At 47.7% G+C, this 21,115-nt stretch overlaps 1 long non-coding RNA gene across 2 annotated transcripts; it reads right to left on the reverse strand.

The window, feature by feature from the left end:
* Positions 1 to 1,001: 1,001 nt before the first annotated feature.
* Positions 1,002 to 19,636, reverse strand: LOC119877627. Of its 2 annotated transcripts, none has more exons than XR_005379624.1 (3): positions 19,537 to 19,636; positions 19,262 to 19,343; positions 1,002 to 1,128 (listed from the first exon to the last, which is right to left on the reverse strand). It is a non-coding gene; the product is annotated as an uncharacterized LOC119877627 (long non-coding RNA). The 2 variants fall into 2 exon arrangements; XR_005379623.1 differs by lacking the exon at positions 1,002 to 1,128 and adding an exon at positions 18,262 to 18,445.
* Positions 19,637 to 21,115: the final 1,479 nt, after the last annotated feature.

Here is a 21,115-nt window from a genome sequence, read left to right on the forward strand (position 1 = left end):
CTGCTTCTCACAGGAATCGTGTAGGGTTATACTGTGACGACCTTAAAGAAGACGCTGATGCCTGAATAGGGTTAGGCCAGGTGGCAGGGCCAGGAACCACCCCCCAATCTGGCAGGCCTGATAAGGGTAGGGAAGAGAGCACACACTTGACCCCGTGGGCCACCTGAGAATTTCCCTTTCTCCTCACCTGGTGTCCCAGCACTTCTTTTCTGTCCCCTTTGCTTCTTACCTTACCCATTCTGACTTTTGAGTCTGAATTTAATCCCTCTCTCTCTCTTGTCTTCTGTTATCCCTGTGGCTTAAATCCATTCCTAGCTAGGGTTTTAATCAGCACCTTTTGCCTTGTAATTTCCAAACTGGCTCACCTCTCACTTCATGCTCTGGGTCCCTATTCCCCTCTCTAAATCATTTCAGAAACTTAATATCACTTGCCATTCTCAGGCTACGGTGTTCATGATCTCTTCACCCTTTGTTTGGATTTCAGTGGCCTGAATCCCCGTGACATTTTTTTTTAAGTTTTTAGTTCTTTATTTGAGAGAGAGAGCACAAGTGAGGGAAGGCAGAGAAAGAGGGAGAAGCAGACTCCCTGGGGAGCCCGATCCCAGGCCCCTGAGAGGTGACCTGAGCCAAAGTCAGATGCTTAACCAACGAGCCACCCAGGTGCTGCTCCTGCCCCTGACATTTTATTCTCTTCCTATACTTAAGTCATCTTGAGTTCTCTTCTTCAATACATCTTTCGTCACATTACTATCTTACACAGAACTCTCCCGCGGTCTCCTAACACCTATAGAATATCTCCAGATACCTACAGAGTGCTCTGCCACTCTGGTGCCACCCTATTCTCTACCTTCTTCTTCTCAGATCCTGCACCCCAAGATGACTCACTATCTCCCCAGTGGGTTTCAGTGCTTCGGCTCCCTGTGCCCTCCTGAACATCTCTCCCTATGGACTCCTCCTACCTCTTACCAGGTTACAGTGAGAGCAGGCGTCTTATTTGGAACTGGTCCTGATGCCCACAGCACGATGCGGTCCTTCCTCCCTGAATTCTCATAGCACTTGGTTATTTCACGTCCTTGGGTTTTGGGGTTTTGCTTTGCCTTGCATCTGGGCCCCAGGCAGGAGTTTGGGCTGTGAAGTTCAAAAGAGTGAATTCTGGCTCAGCAACTTTGTAGCAATGTGACCTTGGACCCTTTAATAGGAACCTTTCTTTCTCCCATCTGTAAAATGGGCAACAGTGTATAACCTTGCTACGAAAGTTAGAAATAATACTAGGGTGGAAACACCCTACATGAGCAAGTGATCAATGGGCAGTAACTGTTATCATGAGGCATCTATTTCTCTCCCATAAGAACAGAAAGTCCTCAAGATTTTACTGACCTACTTCTATTTGTTTTCCCATCCACCTTGGTCATCAGCACAGAGCCAGGAATATAGAACCCTCTGAAGCAACATTAGCTGAATGCTGACTAAACTGGAGAAATCAAGACTTTCTCTGCTGCTCTGCTGCTGCCCTGGAGTCGGAAGCCTCCGAGATCCCAACACCAGCCATCCCTGACCTCTGCCTCCATTTCCCCACCCTAATGTGCCTTGTTATCCACCCCCACACCATACATATTTGAAAGAACTCGGCTGTAGGTGGAAATGAATGTTGAGAGCTGCTCAATGGAACAGGAATCATAAATCACTCTGAAGTTGGGATGAAACCCTAGGAAGCCGTGCCATGCAAACCACAATTCCCTAAACCTCTGTAAAAAGTGGCCCCGACACCCCTGGAGACCTGGCAAGACATTCCTTTCTCTCTGTTGCTTGGCACTTGGCTGTTCTAATTCTGGCTGAACCCCCAGCCCACAGGCATATAAAAACTAAAAGCCCCACCACCCATGCCCTAGATGAGAATGCATCCTGGGCCCCATGTTGCTTTGTTCCTGCATTAAAACCCGAAGGGTCTTCAGGTTACAAAAATGGACAGAGAGAGTGGCTGGGCTATGTGGGTGGCTTTGGTATCCCATCCTCCTTGCCTACTTGTGATGGATTTTCCTCAAATCAAGGCCTGCGGCTGCCCCCATCTCAACCAGAAGTGGCCACGGTGAACCCCAATCTCTGTCCTTTGCAGTTGTGCCGGGCAATGGTCTGGGCCAAGGCCCTTGAGCCTGGGAGGGAAGAACACTGGTTGCAGATGCGAGCTCGCAGGAAGCTTTGATGTTCCGAGCAGAAGCGGGAGGCGTGGGAAGTGAGACTTCTGTTCCCTGGAGCTCCCACAAGGCAAAAACCCTTCCGTTATCTTCTAGGCCTGAGCATAGCCTAAAGGTGCTGGCTCAAGTGTGTCTTGGCCCAGAGTAAATCAGGCCCGAACCAAAGAATGCACTTGAATCAAAGTGGAAAATTAGACGCTGTGCAGGAGAAAGCGCTCCTCTCCAAATATATATGCATCAAAGTGTACCCCTGTCTAGCTGGGACAGGAGCCATCAAAATGCAAATGTGGGCCTTGAGAATGCTAATGCTGGAAGTGGAGAACAATGCCGAGACAGACTTCTTGGGGCCAGGGAGAGGGCCCCAGGGCAGGATGTGGGAGCTGAGTGGGGGGCAGGGATGAAAGGGGTAAAGGAAGCCGCGTGAGAGAGCCTGGAGATGAGAAAACAGCAGGAGTCAATTGAGGCTCAGTGACTGCGGGGGCCGGCCTGGAACAGGGGAGTGCTGCCGGGACGGGTCAGAGGACCTGCCACTGACCGCTGACCTGAGGCTGCGAGCCCAGGAAAGAGGAGGGTGAGTTCAGGGAAATTTCTCTGAGCGGCAGCCCAGCGGGGTGGAGAGTCAGGACCTGCCTGGAGTCCCGGGCTCGGGCTTGAGGTCAAGGCCTGGAGAAACAGACAGAAGGATCCGTGTTTCTATAAAGGCTGTGAAGCCAGGAGACGTGCTCTGCTTGGGTGCAAGGGGCCTGTGAAGCGCTCCATGAGGGCGCATAAAAAGTGGGGCTGAGAGCAGGGCGATGGGACGAAGCCAGGCTTGGAGGAGCTGCTTCCCGGGATTGCAATTCTCCTCTTGCCTCTGCCGACAAGTCCTTCCTCTCTTGTGCTTTACTCTCCTATCTGTAAAGTGGCGATCACTGATGCCGAAGACTGAAGAAGTTAAAGCAGACAGCCTGGCATGGGGTACATGCTTGTGGGTGTTTGTTGTCATCTTCCTTTGTGGGATTAAGAAACTGAGGCTCAGGAGGGTTTACTAATGTGTGTGCAGCTCCAGACAGCCAAGGAGTGGTGGGAACTGCATTCCAACTTGGATCTGCCAGTCCGGAGCCCTTCACTAAGCCTCACTACCTGCCTGCCTGTTCCAGTGGTGTTATAAAAACAGAATCCTTTTTTTTTTTTTTTAAGATTTTATTTATTTATTTGACAGAGATAGAGCACAAGCAGGGGGAGCAGCAGGCAGAGAGAGAGAGGGAAAAGCAGGCTCCCCACTGAGCGGAGCCGATCCCAAGACCCTGGGATCACGACCCGAGCCAAAGGCAGACACCCAACTGACTGAGCCACCCAGGTACCCCATAAAAACAGAATCCCGACGTGGGGCCCTGGGATGCCAGGGAGGCAGAAGAGTGGTCAAAGGTATGAAGCTAAGAGCCCTGTGCAAGGAGAAAGCCCTGAGCCTTGAATGAGGGTGGTAGAAAAAAACAACATCAATGCTAGGAGAGGTGGGTTGCTATTTTTGGTTTTGGGGCCTTGGGACCTGCTTACTCATTTCCCAGCAGGCCCTACTCCAGCTCTGGCCCACACTTAAGATGAAGAAATCGCTGTGGAACAACTGTTGCCCCACCTGGACTGTGAGTTCCTGGAAGGCAAGGATTTGCATCCCACCCCTGTGGCCTATACCTGCTGCATATCCTCAAGGGACTTGCACTGCACCCTGCATGGTCACTGAATGGGTTCATTCACTGAAGAGTCTCTTCAGTGCCAGGCTCAGGGCTAAGCGGTAGGAATTTACTGATGAATATGATATGATCCCTGCCCTTGGGTAACTCTTCTTAGTCTGGTGAATGAATAAAAGAAAGAAAGAATGAATGGACGCTGGGAGGGCCAGGCCCCTCTGCTAATTGCTTTACGAACTGGGAGATAGCCAGCCCAGAGATCGACCCCTGAGATACCCTGCTTTCTCTTGGGCATCAGACCCGAGCCACGCAGACAGGCTTGGCCACACTGAGTGTTGGTAAGTGGCTGCTGTCCCAGTCTCAGGGCTTTGAACAAGTACTGCCTTTATAGATAAGGGGATCCACCGTCTGCCGCACACACTCCAGGCAGAAAGGCTCCAAGAGGGATGACAGGGCACCAGGAGCTAATGATATCCTCTCACCTAACCATCTCACCTAGATCCTCCTTGGACCGAGGACTGCCAAGGGCCAGAGGCAACAGGAAGTGGGGAAAGCTGGGATTTTCTCTGGTGTGAAGCTAACTGGGGCAGCCCATTGAGGAGTCACTGGGATTTCTACCTTGGAGAACCAGCCAAAGGAGCCCTGTGGCTCAGAGCTCCCTAAAGATCTGCCTTTTCAGGTAGAGACACATCCCGTCAGAGGTCAGTGGAAGGGTTCAATGAAAATGTTGGATCACATAAAGGGGGGCAACTTGCAAAATATCCAAGAACACATTTTCCCATGTAGACAAGGCTTATATCCTATGGGGTTAACCACAAGGAGCAAATAATGGCATTCCCTCTTCAATGGAAACACCATAGCCTGAGGCAGGTGTATGAGGATGAATGTGTGTGTGTGTGTGTGTGTGTGTGTGTGTGTGTGTGTGTGCCAGAACTGAAAGTGAAACAGGTCAGGGCATTTCTAGGACTCACAGGAACAATCCGCAAGAGAGGGCAAGTTTGGCTGGGGCCCCCAAGCTCTGAGCGGCGGGACTCCTGTGAGATGAGTCTGTATCCAAAGGGGCCTCGTGCGAAAACGGAATATGGCCTTCTCACCCTTCCCCAGCAGCTTTGCCCTCAAGGAGTCCCCACTGTGGGCTCTGAAGCTCCACTCTGCTAACTGCCAAGGTGTCAAAGGACCAGGATCAACCCCTGCCCTGCCCTGCCCTGCCCTGCCCTGCCAGCCAGCTAAGGGAAAGATCATACTGACGAGAGGACACATGATGACTGGTTCACAGGAGGGGAGAGCGAGGGACAATATGCACAGACCTAGGAGGCTCACAGCCCCAGGATCCGTGGCACGTGACCATACGCCGGCGCGAATGAGAAAGTAGCGAATGTAGAATAAGCTTGCTGCCACATTAGTGGGTGCGCAAAGGGCTGGGATTTACAATCTGAAATGTGTGTTTTTCTGGGAGGAAATGGAGAAAAAATGAGAACCTGGCTTTAAAGATAGATCCAGTCGCCGCTGATGAATTCCTCTTCAGTCTCGTCCAACAACCCTTCTCTTCCCCACTGTCATCACCATAACCAAGTTCCAATTGTTCCTCAAACTCCTAGCAGTTCTCTTACCTTCTCCTCTCCCCTTGCCTCACTGAGTAATAATTTTTAAAATAAAACTGGAACAGAAAATCGTCATCGTAAGTCATCCAGTGGCTTCCCATAGCTGTCAGATCAACACTGAGCCCCCCGCAGCACCGTTGGCCCTCTTCCCTTCCTCTCTCCTGCAGCCACGCTGGCTTTCTCAGCTTCCTGGAATGTACAAGCGCCTTCCTGCCATGGGATTTTGCACACTGATGTGACCATGCTTTAGCACTCAGTTCAGTTTCTAATTATATGTATATGGTGACTGTTTGGTCAGTAACTGTTTAATTGGACTAATTGCTGATTGCAAGTGTCTTTCCCACATTGGACCATCAAGTTCTCCGAGGACAGAGACCACAGCATAGTTTTTGCTCCTTACTGTAGCCATCCCAGTGCTGGACAGAGTGCCTGGTGCACAGCAGATGATCAATAAATATGTGCTAAGTGACGGAATAAAGTAACGGGGGCAATTTCATTTCATAGATGTTTCCTTGCTGGAACGTATTTGGGCCAGATGAGGAGCCTGGGGCTTGGAAGGGGCAGGAGTGACTTGCTAGAGATCACATGACTTAGCTATTAGGGAGAGCTAGGACTTGGTCCTGATATTCCCTCCCTTCCCCCTTTATGTCGCTGGTGATGGTGGAGGAGGAGGCGCAAGTGTGCATCTGTGTCAGTGGGGAGGGCAGTGGCTAGAGATGATGGCAGGGCCAGTTGTTAGATCACAGCTAAGGAAATAGTACCCGGAAAAAATCTCTCCCCATGGATAATGCTTCCCTGCTTTAGCATCTCTCTCCTTCAGAAAGAATGATGGTTGGCTCCCAGACTTCATCAATAATCTAAAACAATAGTATAAATTAAAGCAGAATAAATTTTTTTTAATCTGGGAATATTGGGAATGCATTTTTTAGTCCAATAAAAAGTATGGTCTAAGCCTATTTCATGTCACAATAGACCCTGAAACCAACAAGAAGATACCAGAATAGATAACCCAATGTATTTACTAAATGGGGCAGAGTGGATTCTGCTCATGGGTAGACAAGGCTGCAGCTGTGGTGCCTAGATTCCCCCTCACCAGTAAGCTCTGAAGGCAACTCTCCTGTTTACCGTTGTGCTGCTGGGCTCCTAATGGGTGCTCCATAAATATTTGTTGAATGAGTGTAAGTGAACAGATCTTCCATTGGGCTGAAGAGTCCTGGATGGCAGAAGCAAAGTCACAGCACCCAAAGTGCTATAGCTATCTGTTCTAGTCATTTGTCACCTCTTAGAAGGCCTATGATTTTATAATACAATTGCCTAACACAAGCAGAAAGCCAGAGACGGGTTGAACATTTTTGCCTATTTGAATGTAGGTAAGCTACCTCACTTGTCCGAGTTTCTACAGCCCTCATCTGTTAAATGAGTACAATGATTCTTTACTCCTGAAGATACATTTTTTTTTTTTAAATGAATTCAACCTAGTATTTATTGAATGCCAGACACGATGCTAGGTACAAAACAGAAGTGGCCCTCTGTCCTTTCTAGCAGGGGAGACATTAAGCAAATAAATACAAATAAACTTATAAATTACAGTTTTGGATATTGCTGCAATGGCAAACCACAGGGTGCCATAAGAGACGGCGGCTGATCAGGGTGCAGGAGGGCCTTAAGAAAGCACCATTTGTTCAGGGCCCTGCGATGAGCTGGGAGCAGGCCGCGGGAGAGTGGGGTTGCAGGTGAGAGGAGCAGCATGTGCAAAGGCCCGGGGTAGGAAAGAACTGGGGCGCGCAGTGGGCACTGCTAGCGGTCCACGAGAGACGCAGGGGAATGAGGCCTGACTGGAGCCGTGGGGCGTACTGAAAGGTCGTTAAGGACGGGGAGTTTGGGATTCCATTCACATGTCAAGAAAAGCTCTAGGGTCGCTGGGCGGAAAACCCTTCGGGACAGGGGAACGTCTCTTGGTGTGGAGGGCAGAGCCAGAAGCTCCGGGCAGGGACTTCGCAGGTGATGCGGCCCGAAGCTCCCGTGCTCCGCGCCCCGTGCCGAGATGAGCGCCGAGCGGGGCCAGAGCTGCACGAGGAGGAGACCCAGCCCGAGCGGCCTGCCCGGCCCGCGCTCTCGCCCCTCCCTCCAAGCCGCCTCGCTCGGTCCCGACGCCCCCGGCGGGCCGGGGAGCCGGGCACTGGCTGGGGTGCCGGAGCCCCGAGGCAGCCGAGCCCGGCCAGCTCGCGGCTCCGGGTGGCTCCCGCCGCACTGGGAACTTGGATCGCCAGGGCCCCGGGGCAGCCTCCGGTGCGGGCGGCTCCGCTCCTCCTCGGCACCTCCCTCCCGGGCCTCACCTGCCTGAGCAAACAGCCGAGCCCCCCCGCCGCCCCCGCCCCCGGGCAGGAAACAAGCAGCGGCAGCGCCCCGCCCGCGCCTCCCCGCCGACGCCCCGCCGCCCGCCGGCAACCCGGCCTGCAACCGCGCCACGCGGCGCTCCGATTGGCTGCGCCCGGCTAAGCGGCGCCGCGCTCGTCCAATGGCGGGCCGGGCCGGGCGGCGCGCGGGGGGCCGGGCGGGCGCGCGGGGAGCCGGGCGGCCGGGAGGCCCGGGGAGCGAGGTCCTACATGCCTGTGGTATTTGCTCAGAGGGGCATGACCACTTTGGGCAAGTCTTTAAATGTGAGTCAGCTTTCGGCCGATCCCTGGGAAAAATTCCTTCGGTGTTGTCAGGCAGGGTTCGCTAGCTGCAGCTTTTTTTTTTTTTTTTTGAACAATTCAAAAGGGATAATCCCAGTCAATGGGGAAGGGCGCTCGGACACTGTCCCTGGCTCCCCAGAAAGGGGCCGCGGGCAGCGCTGGGGGCCGGGCTCCCCCACCGTGGGGCGGCAGCCCCCGGCCCGGCTCGCAGGGAGGCCGGGACACCTGCCCTCTGTGCCTGCGCCCTGCGGCCGTGGTCGGCGGGGCCCCGAGCCAGAGCGCGCCAGGAACGGCGCCCCCCGGAGGTGTGCGGCGAGCCCGCCCGAGCCTGGGGGCCGCCGCCTCCCGCTCCGCTCCCTCCCCGCTGTGCTGCGGCTCCCGGGGCGGCGCCCCCTGCAGCTGGGCCTCCTCCATCCCCTCCCGCCTCCCAGGCTCGGGGTCCTCGCCGGCAACCTCGAAGGCTGTGGCGGAGGAAGAGCAGCGGCCTGGGAGGGCAGAAACTGGGCGCGTCCTCCTAGCCGGGTGGCCCTAATTGCTTGGGCAGGTCGCCTCTGCACTCCCAGCCTCAGTTTCCACATCCGTGAGATGCGGGAGTTGTTCTAAAGAGTCCTGAAGGGGCGTCCTGGTTCTCTGAGTGCTTCCACCGGCCACCCCTGATGCCCCTCCGAGAAGCTGGGCTCTAGGGGTAGAGTAAGCCCTGTGGCCCTGTGGCCCTGTGCCCCGCCAGTCCCCCCAGCCTTCGTTCCCTGCAGATCGTCTCAGAGCCTCTCTGCAGACAAGATTGGGAGTACTGACGGGGAAAAGACCAAAAAAGGCTGAGGGCAGAGGGAAGGGAGCAGGGACTGGAGGGATTTATGTGCAATTTGATTTTAAATGAACATCTTGTGCAAAAGGAGAGGCAATTTGGCACCTGTTACTGGTGAGTTAATAGCTTAGGCACTCTTGGTAATAAGGATACAGTACTGTGAAGACCACATTAGCTCATGTGGCAGCAAATTATAAGAAGGGTTGAGAGAGAGGCTATCGAGCCCCTGCCTGGGAATCTTGTAAAGATAAGGTAGACACTCCTTCATTGGAGGGGGCTTTGAAATCCGGGCAGAATGAAGCCGGTAGAGCCCTCGGAATCCTGGAGAACATGGGAGAACTGGATTCCTTTGAGTGTGAAAAGTATGGTTTGATAAGAAGCGTTGCAATCTGCTGCTACTCAAGGGTGTGACCTTGGGCAGGTCACAGTCTTCATTTGCTGCAGGCTGAGGGATTAGACTGACCTCCTAAAGACCCCTCCAGCTCTGACACACCATAATTAAATGGAATAATGTGCGAATAATTGCTTTGAAAACTACGGAGCACTGCGGGTCTTTCTGTTGTTATTTTTGCATAGATAAAGATGACCTGGGAGTTCATTAAGCTCTGCAACAGGTTGTAAATCAGGACATCCACTGCCCACCATCTGAGACTGTAACAGGGCATTTGTTTGGCAACAGAGTTTTACTGTGGCCTGTGAATCAGTATTTTGTATTCTTTTCCTACCATCAGCTCCCAGTTTGTTCTCTGTAGTTAAGCATCTCTTTCTTGGTTTGTCTTTCTCTCTTTTTTTCCTTTGCTCATTTGTTTTGTCTCTTAAATTCCAAATATGAGTGAGATCATATGGTATTTGTCTTTCTCTGGCTGACTTATGTTGCTTAGCATTATACTCTGTAGTTCCAACCATGTTGTTGCAAATGGCAAATTTTCATTCTTTTCAATGGCCGAGTAATATTGCATTGCTTGTGATATACCACATCTTCTGCATTCATTTACCTGTGGATGGACACTTGGGCTGCTTCCATAGTTTGGCTACCATAATTGAAGCTGCAATAAACATAGGGGTGCATGTATCTCTTTGTATTAGTGTTTTTGTATTCATTGGGTAAATACCCAGCAGTGCAATTATTGAATTGTAGGGTAGTTCTATTTTTAATTTTTTGAGGAACCTCCATACACAGTTTCTGCGCCAGTTTGCATTCCCACCAACAATGTGAGAGGGTTCCTTTTCCTCCACATTCTTGAAAACGCTTGTTTCTTGTGTTTTGATTTTAGCTATTCTGACTGGTATGATGTCTCTCTTTTTTTAATTATTTATTTATGTATTCATGAGAGACACAGAGAGGTAGAGACACAGGCAGAGGGAGAAGCAGGCTCCATGCAGGGAGCCCGATGTGGGACTCCACCCCAGACTCCAGGATCACGCCCTGAGCTGAAGGCAGACACTTAACTGCTGAGCCACACAGGCATCCCTGAAGTGATATCTCATTGCAGTTTTTATTTTCATTTCCCTAATGATGAGTGATGTTGAGTATCTATTCATATGTCTCTTGGCCATCTGTATGTCTTCTCTGAAGAAATGTTTGTTCATGTCTTCTGCCCATTTTTTAATTGGATTATTTGTTTTTTGGGGGTGTCTAGTTGTACCAAGGGTTTTTTTTTTTTCTTTTTAAATTACTGCTACCAATTCAAAAATAGAGAAGGACATCTAAACTATGAGAAGGAGGGTAAGATGATCATTCTATGTTCTACAAGAAGAGAATTCCTAAAGACCAGAGCCTAGCGGAGAGTTTGGTTCTGCTTGGGCAGATCCGGGTAGTCTTCAGAGGAGGTGATATCTGGGATACTGCTTAACGATAGAGAGAATTTTTTTCTGCAATGAGAAGCATTGTGAGTGTGGGTCTCTTACAAAGGTCAGGTGCCGGGTGTGTGGAAATATAGGGTGCTTGGATGAATATTGCAGAATTGATCTGGAAGAGAAAGACCATTATGTATGGCCTTTGTCATGTTAAGGGATTTGAACTTTTTTTTTTTTTTTTTTAGATTTTTATTTATTTATTCATGAGAGACCCACAGAGAGAGGCAGAGCACAGGCAGAGGGAGAAGCAGTCTCCCTGCGGGGAGCCCAAAGCGGAACTTGATCCCAGGTCCCCAGGATCATGACCTGAGCTGAAGGCAGACACTCAACTGCTGAACCATCCAGGTGTTCCAGGAATTTGAACTTTAATTTGGTAGAAAATGGAGAGCAATTGAAGGCTTTTAAATAGGTAGAAGAGATTGGTGGTGAAAAACACTGTTCAAACTTCAGGTTATATGAAATCCAGGTCATGGACATTTCTTTTTTTTTTTTTTTTTTTTTTTAATTTTATTCATTTATTCATGAGAGACACACAGAGAAGAGAGGCAGAGAAAGAGGCAGGCTCCATGCAGAGAGCCCGATGTGGGACTTGATCCCAGGACTCCAGGATCACACGCTGGGCCTAAGACAGGCACTCAACTGCTGAGCCACCCAGGCGTCCCGGTCATGGACATTTCAAAAATGGAACGAGTGAGTATAGAATGGGATAGAAAATATCAAAATACATGCATGCAGTAGGTATTGTTTCATGAAATGGATGTATTTGTGTGTGCTCATGTGTGTGTTCTGGATCATGATATAAAATGTACTTATTACAGTAGCTCAGGGTTTAAAAAGTCTGAAATCCATTGGATCTGCAGACCCTTCTGACTGCATCAGGGAGGGTGGGCTACAGGGAGAGACATAGGAAGTTCTTGCAAACAGGACAGGTGACTTGCATTCCCTCCCACTTCAAGTTCTTGAGAAGGAAATTGCTTAACTTTTGAAAGAGAGTTAACTGATCTTTTCCAAGGCCTTCTCCACAGAGGATAGGTAATTATATTTGCCCTGCAGAGTAATGGAAGTGACTACTGAAGTATTTGGTACCCTGTTTCGTTGGCAGGCACTTTGCCTAACAGTGCAAATAACAGGGCCAGTAGTTAGAATTCGATGTCTTTGAGTCTCTGCCACAGACCCACATGGCCCTGGCACAAATCATGATCCTGTGACTGAAAAGTCATGGTATTTTTCCATTCTTCCAATGAAACATTATGTACTTACTATGGCCAACAGATGCGTACAGCTACCTGGTATCCTACGACTGGCATCCGGATACGAATTCAGTGAAGATGGCAGATATCATGAGTAATGGCCTTATATTGAAAGCACTCAAGAAGACTATTTCAAGATGTCTGTGTGGCTCAGTCAGTTAAGCATCTGCCTTGGCTCAGGTCACAATCCCAGGATCTTGGGATTAAGTCGCATATCCAGCTCCCTGCTCAGAAGGGGGTCTGCGGCTCCCTCTCCCTCTTCCTCTGCCCCTCCCCACTGCTCATGCATGCACGCTCTCTCTCTCTCTCAAATAAATAAAATCTTAAAAAAAAAAAAAAAAAAAGACTGTTTCATAATGTCCTATGGTCATAACACTGACATTTTAACAGATCTGAGTGTAGGGAAGGCCTTTGGGGTTAACTAGTTCTCAACTGATTCAATCATCAAAGCCACATCTCTCTGTCACATGGCCTTAGAGAAACTGGAGTGCCCCTGGCTACCATCTGCCCTAGGACATACCTACTTACCCTATACCCTTCAAAACTGATTTTAAAGAGTCTAGCTTGCCCTTTACCTCGGGCAACCTTACCTGCAGTGGGGGATCCATTTACTGTTTTAGAGGTCCAGCATGTTGGGGAATCGTGCTCCCTTGCAATATGATCCAACTTGTTTCTTTTTATGGTGACTGACCCTGTGCCCGTTTGATGACATAGCATATACACACCCATGTCCTCACCATTACCTAAACCAACACCCTGTGTAATATGGTAAAGATACAGTCATTTGTCTACACCCATGTCCTCACCTTACCCTAAACCAAACCCTGTGTATCTGGTAAGAAGAGATACCAGTTCTTTACATAACTTCAACGTAACAGGCCTCTTGGGTACACCTTCAAGGCAAAACATACCCACACCTTTCTTCCCAAATCTCCACACCCTAATCTGCAATCCTTTCCTGTTTGAGCTGGGGTTTTTCCAGTTCCTTTGTCCTTGCTCCTGACTGCTACTCAATCTGTAATAGCAAGAGCACCTTACTATGGTCTAACAGCACTATGTGCCCCGCCCTATACAGGGCACTTCATGCAATCAGGAAAAATTCCAAGGGGTATTAGTATCTCACTTTTACAGGTAAAGAAACTGAGATGGATACTGTTAACATTTTCACATCTATTTAACGATCAAGTTGAATTTCAAAATCTTCTCATTCCATTCTATCTTAGAAAACCACGAAACTCACTTAACCTTTTAGAGAGAAGGTCTAAATGGATTGTTTTTCCATTGCAGCTCATACAGATGAAGTGTTTTCCAAAAGTCCTATGTCCAAACTCTCGCCTCCTGACAGAGGTTCCCTGGCTATGAGAGAAAAGATTGCTTTCAAGTGTCAGATAGAGGAAAGAGAGGGAAGGAAAGTGATCCAGATTACACAGTTCCTGATCTAAAAGAAGCTTGAACTATAACCCAAGCATGTACCCCACCCTTTCTCATTGTGTATTCATTCTTTATTCACTGTTTTCCCTCCATCCCTACCTTCCTTTGGACATCCACTCTTGTGTCAGAAACACAAAGCTGGCACTCCAAAAATACTGGAGTGGGTCTACATCAACCATCTTTGATGTGAGTAGCATTGCTCTTGACATAGAATAATTATCCAAGGCTTAAGCACCAGCCACTCTATGGCCAGGAATAAGATCGGGGCTGGCCAGATGCATAGGAGTGTATGTTACAGGGAAGTATACTTGTCCACATCTGCTAGGTTGGAAAGTGACCATCCTTTTAACCAGTCTGACATAACGATGCTTCTCTTCCCCCTTTGTTTTGGAACCAAGAATCGTCGAATCCTGAGTTGGAAAGGGTCTTGTGGGTCACATAATCAGCTGATGCAGGAATACACTACAACTTCACATGGACTTTGCTCACCAACTTCTCCTTGAAGACCATTCCCCTGCCCAGATATGAGCTAGCTTGATATTTTACATGGATGATTCACTCCATGCATGGAAAGCTTTAATGTTAGGCAATTCATATAATTCTCTAGCAAGCTTGATCTGATTTCCTAATACTTCCATCCATGGATCCCATTTCTACTTCTTGGGTTGCCCAAAAGTTCTAATTCCTCTTCCACATCATAGTCCTTCAAATGTATGAAGGTAGATAGCATGTAATTCTTAGCCTTCTCTTCTTCGACTGAAGCTGCCCAGTTTGTTCTGGTTTGCAATTGTATTGGTACTCTTGGTAATGTCCATCTTAAATGTAGTGCAGACTTGAGTGACTGAGTGAATAATGAGTTTTTACCACGTGCCAACTCTCTTCAAAGACATTATCTCATTCAATTCTATTTCCAGCCTATGAGATAAGAATACTTTCCATTTTATAGAGGAAAAACTGTAGCTCGTGAGGTTAGGTGTTTGGGCCAAGGTCAAATAGTTAGAAATTGACAGAGCTGACCCATTAACCTGAGCCTTTTACCAAACACATGGGCATTATTCTTTTCCTTGACATATGAGTTCACCAGGTCAAGGATGGTACAAGACATGCAAGAAACGGGGCTTCTAATCCTAACTAAATATGAACATTGGGAAAAGATGATCTGTATCTCTGTAATCTCAAGTCTTACTTTGCTGGAATCATTTTCTCCCTCTGCCTCTCCCTAACCTGATTCTGGCTGTAGGTTGTAACAAGATAGGGGGCAGCCTTTCCATTTCTGCACATAAACAGCAGAGAGTTGATGGTTTCTGTCCATATTGAGTCAGGGGACACAGTGTTGAAATTAGAATTGAATCTCCAACCTCAAGACAACTTTGTATACATAACAGAATTGCTAATTTACAGGTGTATGCTTAAAGCGGGAAATATTGGAGGACTTTATCACTTTTCCATAATATCTTTGGAATACAGGAGCCCTCTGGTGGCCAAAATAGCAGGAAGGTGTCCTTAGGAAAGGCAGTCAGATTTCCTGCCAGAACTTCCCTTAGTGATCTCTGGCTTCATTTTGAGGATGCTCCTTTGCCGTTTGTCCTCTTTCTGCCCACTTTTAAGGAGGGGTTTCTGGGGTTTTTTTTGCACTATCCTCCCTTCTCCTTTCCCCCCTCCAATTCCTCTCTGCAACCTTCCCCTTCAACGCCAGCTGTCAACCCCCATGCCCTGGAATCTCTACTTCTTGCAATCTTTGGCCTCAGAGGACCCTTCTGAAATCTGGCCAGTTCCCCTGTGGCAGGTGCTGAGCGACAGCTCTGCTGCCTCCGCTGCTGCTTCAGTAGTGTGGAATTCAAATCCCTTGTGGGTGTTAGAGCCTGCAGATGGATTAACTAATGATGTCTGTTCATCAACAGGCATTTGCAGTGTCTTGCTAAGCACACAGAGGATGCTGATCATCACCCAGAACCAAGCTTTCTTAGAAGAGCAGATAAGCTTCCTCTTCTATAGGCAGAAGGAGCTGACTACACATCACCTGGTCCCTGGAGTTAGCTAACTGTCCAGAACCTGGCCATTCTAAGTTTCTGGGTACAGATCTCAACCAGGCAAGTGTCTGCTTTCCTCACGGTAGCTTGCATGGAATTGTCTGTCTTCTGGAAGTCCATGCCACACAAGAGCCAACAGCAAATGAAGACCCACACAATAGCCTATTCTACATGTGGATAATTAAGAATTGACCATTGATCAAGTGGCAGAAGTAGTGGCTTCGGCAAACTTCAGTAAAGTACACAAGGGTAAAGAAAGCTAAGACAGGGTGAGGCAGAAATTTTGGTTAAGGGCAGCCCGGGTGGCTCAGCGGTTTTAGTGCCGCGTCAGCCCAGGGTGTGATCCTGGAGACCTGGGATCAAGTCCCACGTCAGGATCCCTGGCAGGGGAACCTGCTTCTCCCTCTGCCTGTGTCTCTGCCTGCCTCTGTGTGTGTGTGTGTGTGTGTGTGTGTGTGTTGTGTGTGTGTGTTTCTCATGAACAAATAATAAAATTTTAAAAAAAGAAATTTTGGTTAAGATTCTGGCTTTTAGTACAATAAGGTGATGGAGCAGTGTAATACAAAGCAAGCTGGACTGTAAAGAAAAAAACCCTCCTATAAAATGAGCTGATGACTTTATCACACTATGATACTTAACAATTAGTGGCTTAAATCATAGTGCAATTAGAGAGATAGGCCAATTCATTGCCCTCACTCCAGAGACAATCAGAAGAACAATCAGAAGATTGAATTTAGTAACAGTGTTTCTGGGCTTGTTAGAAGGTAAAGCAAGAAGAGGGATCTGGGAGAATCATAAAGTTTGGAGCTGCAGGTTTGTATAATTTGCAGAAGAAAAGGCTAGAGAGAGAGAGAGAGGAAACAGCTACAGAGGGCATGGCTAACATAGTCCTCTGAGGGATTGTGTAGTAGTGACAAAATGCAACAGGTTTCTAGTTCCACTACCTCCCCAGCAAAAGGGAGAGGCTGTTGCATGAAGCACAGTGAATTCAGGCTCCTAACTATGAGGATTAGGGTAGCATTGAGAAATGTCACCTTACAAGAGGCAGAAGTATCTTCTTCAGATTTTAGGAAAGTGTGGATACATCTTTTTGGAAGCCTGTAGGTGTGGATGGGTTAAACCCTACCTCAAGGATGGATGAGCTTGCTTCTGGGGATGTTCTCCCCAGATCTGTCACTCTAGAATCTCCTTAGGTTTCTTGTTTCCCAGCGTTTCATGGGTTTTTAAAGGACATCAGGTCTAGAGGTTTGGGGTGAAAGGATGATGCTGGAGTGGATGCTGAATCTGTCATCTCAGTCTAGTTTCTCTCAGCGGGCTACCCTCCTTGCCGTTTCTCACCTCCCAGCAAGATATGCTCCCGATTCTTAGTTTCTGACCTGACTTACAGGATTTACCATAACTTTGTCAGAACACCAAGAACCCTCGCAATAAAGCCAGTACATGGTTTGTTTCGTGCTTCCCTTGGTTCAGTGTATGTGAATGTACCATGATGTCCTCTTCAATACACCTGATGTAGTCAGGTCTCTGTTCTCACACTAAGCTGTGAGCAAAGAGCCTGAACCATGTCTACTTAATGGACTTTGGTTAGCAGCACAGTCCAAAGACAGGTGCTAAACAAATTATTTTTTATCATGATCCCGATGGCATAATGAAAAGCATACTACATTGGAAGTTAGAAGATCTAGTTTAGTCTTCCCCTGCTACCAGTTAGCTGTGGGACCTGGAATATCTCACTTTGTTTCTCCAGGCCTCAGTTTCCATGTTTATTCAAAGAGGAGATTTGGACCAGATAACCTTGAAGAGCACCTCTAACTATAAAATGTTCTGCTTTTACAGTGGTGCTCCCCTCCAAAAGCCTGTAGGCTCCTTGGGTGTAGGAGCCAGTGGTGTTCCCAGAGTGCCCAGCCAGACTCTCTGGCCCTTGGAGGTGGAGGTGAAGGGGTGGGGAGTAAGGAGAATTCAAGTTTCTGTTGATAGATTCATCATATCCAGACACTTTCCAGGAGAAATCTAACAGCCATTTAGGAGTAAGAGGCAACCGAAAAGAAACTAGGGAAATTGGTTTTCCCTCCAGTGTACCTCTTATTGCATGCCTATGGGCACTCCATTCTTTACTTCCATTCATGCCAACAATGGCCCCAGATCAGGAGAAGAGCATACATGGCAGCACATTCATCTCCTGCTCCAAACCAGAGGATGGGCTGAGCTGCCACGACCTGTGCAAGAGTGTTCATCACCCTGCTGGAAGAGGGGAGAACTCTCCTCTTTTATGACGAGGCGAGGTTTATGCTTTTCTGTGAAAATGTTCATGTAAATGGAAAGAATAGGCTAGAGGGTTTGGGCATAGAGCCGAAGCTTTTGTGAAGCGTAAGATTCCTCAGCTGTCATAAATATCAGTAGAAGGGGAAACAGGTGGCGAATCCCTGGTTTCCTTACACAAATATTTTAAGTGGATCATAAACCCCCCTCTGTTCTTCCAACCAATAGTGTTCTGTGCTTGCAGCTTGTAATGCCAGAAGTTTTTTTTTTCCAAACCACGCAGGAGCATCACTCTGCTAGTGAGTGCTGGTGTTTTGGGTAAATAGACTTTGGTTCTAGAAGGCTGGCTTGAGTCCTAATTCCCTAACTCTGATAACTGATGAAGAAGGCGGCCCAACTGCCTGGGCTTGATTGACTTAGGGGCTCATTTTATTTCTGATAACCGAGCCCTAGCATAAAAGAGTTATGTCTGCCAGGCAGGCGAGGTGGGAAGTCTTGGCAGCAGCTCTGGGCGAAACCAGGAAGAACATGATGAGGCCGACTGAAAGAGGACGTCACTCGTTTTTAATGAACGGGTGCATGTCAGGCAGGCAGAGCCTTGGGGGAAAGCCTTTTCATGAAGGGGGCAGTGAGGGACAAGGGCATCATATGTCCTCCTCAGAGAAGGGAAATAATCTAAGAAGTAGAAGGGGTACAAATGAGGAGACAGATTACCTGAGTGTCTTTGGAAGAAATTATCTTGCAGAGATAGAGGCAGGTAGTAAAGCTCATGATCCTGCTCACACCAAGATGGAAGAGATAGAATCATGGAACTGACAACTGCAAAGTACCTGAAAGGTCTTTCATTTTCTGGGTGAAAAAACAGGGCTTTTTCTAGGAGTAACTGAGGAGGTAAGGCTTTTTTCCAGGGCAGGATTTTTTTTAGTACAGAATATGGTTTGGGGTCAAACAGACTTAAGTTGGAATATCCATAGCCCAGTTACCAACTGTGACCCTGGAGGATAAAAATACCTACCTCTTGGGGCTCTGGGGAGAAGTAAATAAGAAAATGTATGTAAAAAGCCCCTAGCCCAAAACCTCGCACCGTGCCTAACAAAGTACTGACAATGGTCATATCTCTTCCATATGATTATGATGTCCCTGGCTAATATAGTCTACACTGTCATGAGAGTGAATTAGAAAAATATGAATCAAGTCATTGCTATATGCCAGACACACTCCTGTTATAGGCACTTAATTAATTATTAAGATTATATGAGCCTTGGGAATAATTGTACAAATATTAACTGTTATATTAATAAATAAAACAGTGGTCGGTAATGGCAATGGTGGTTGTAACTGCTCAGACAGAAGAGATGACATGGGGCAGGTAGGAGGACAGTTTTTGGGGGACCTAGTGCTATAGTTGGCTTTGGCTTTTGGTTGCAAGTGATCTGAGGAATAGGAATGCTCTGTAGTCATTCATTCCTTGGGCAGTCATTGAGGGCTTACCGTGTGCCAGTCACCGTCCTAGGAACTGGAGACGTAGTGGTCAACAAAACCACGGTTCTTTCCTTAAATGGAGCTGACAATTCTAGTAGAGGCAATACATGAACAAGGAAATTGATATACTGTCACACAGTGATAAGAACTATGAAAAAAAAGAAAACATAAGCCAGGACAAGGGGATAGAGAATGATTGGAGGGATAGCTAAGGGAATGCCTCTCTGAAGAGGTGACATTTGAGTTGAGATCTGAATGGGGAGGGGAAATGGTCATGTGATTACCATAGGGGTGGATTCCAGGCAGAGGGAAAAGTCCTGAGGTAGAACCACAAGGAAGCCATCTGTCTGGAATGTGGTATTGTGATCCCTGGCTGGAGATAGGTGTTCTATTTCTGCCTGAATGCAGAAAAATGAAAGATTCTAAAGAGATTCTTCTCTAAAGAACTTACAAAGAGGCCTGGGACAGCCCTTTCTGGGTAAGTCTAACAGGGAAGAAGCAGGTGAGAGGTACCATGCATCTTAGGACCTTCCAAGAAATGAGAAGAGTCTCTTAAAACAGTCCATAACTTGGCAGTGACAGTCTAAGAAATGGCATCTTGAATCAGAACACAGAGCTACGTGTCTCTGTACCAGTCCAGGCATCTGTCACTGTCCAGTGTTCAAGGCACATTTGGTGGAAAGAAAATGAACCCACCATCAGGCCTGAGAAACTTTCCCAAACTTCCCACTTTTCCTCATGAACCTACTCGGGCTCATCAGATATGAGTTTTCCCAGCTGTCTTTAAAGATATTCATATGTCCCAATCCCATCATCTTGAAAGTAGACCCATGAGAGCAGGCACTAGGTCTAATTCGTAGAATTCCCATGGGAAACAAAACACCTACCACAGAGCTTTACACATGGCTGGACTGGATGAGTTCTCCTACTTGTTATCCAGTTAAGCACTGCAAGATTACTACTCACCTCATAAAAAGCCTGTCTTTTTGGTTGTTCCAAATTTCATCTCACTCAGGCTTCCAGGGTTCCCCCAGGTTATAGGTTTGTGGAGGCAATGAGCAAGCCCTTTTCACCAGTTCTGGTCCTTTGTGACTATCCAAACTCGTCTCTTCTTGCAGCTTCTCCCTCATACTGACAAATTCTTAGAGATCCATGTCAGAGGAAGCAGGGCACTGGTCTGGGGTACTGTTTCTGACATTTACTAGTATGAAACCTTGTAACCTGACCACTAAGAGCCTATTTTCTCATTTGAAAGTGCCAGACAACATTCCTGCATTTTAGAGGGCCCTGTAACAGATGGTAGGAAGACAAGTCAATATTACACCTACTTCATAAACTTCAAAGCACACATCAAGTTGCAGTCATACATGTGATCTTCTCCCATCAGCCTCCTCCTGATATCCCAATTGTCTCTTGCTGAATTTCTCCAGCTGTGAAGTTTTGAATTTTTTTCTTTAGTTGACAGGTGAGTGTTGGATTTGTCCAAAGCTGCAAGTTTTTGCCTTGGATTCTGACATCTTACCTTTCCTTATCGTCCTCCTTCCCCTTTGGGAATGCTTAGAGTCCACTGGGTTGATTCAGGAAATAATCTATAATAATCTCTAGGTTTTTTCCTAGGATGTCAATATTTCAAACGGCATTCCCTGTCATTCAAATAATTTCAACTCAGGACACATAGAATGAGCTCCTGGTCTATATTGTTTGCTATAAGTAGAGACCATAGAGAATGAAAAGGTGGCTAAGGAGCACTTAAGGAGTATAGGTGAGGAGATGAAGATGACAGATGCACACATGATGGGATTAGCATGCCAAATAAAGTAGGTGACATTGCACTAGAGTGAAATGCTATAGAGCACAGAGAAG

Source organism: Canis lupus, chromosome 27 (genome assembly GCF_011100685.1).
Source record: "Canis lupus familiaris isolate Mischka breed German Shepherd chromosome 27, alternate assembly UU_Cfam_GSD_1.0, whole genome shotgun sequence".
NCBI lineage: Eukaryota > Metazoa > Chordata > Mammalia > Carnivora > Canidae > Canis > Canis lupus.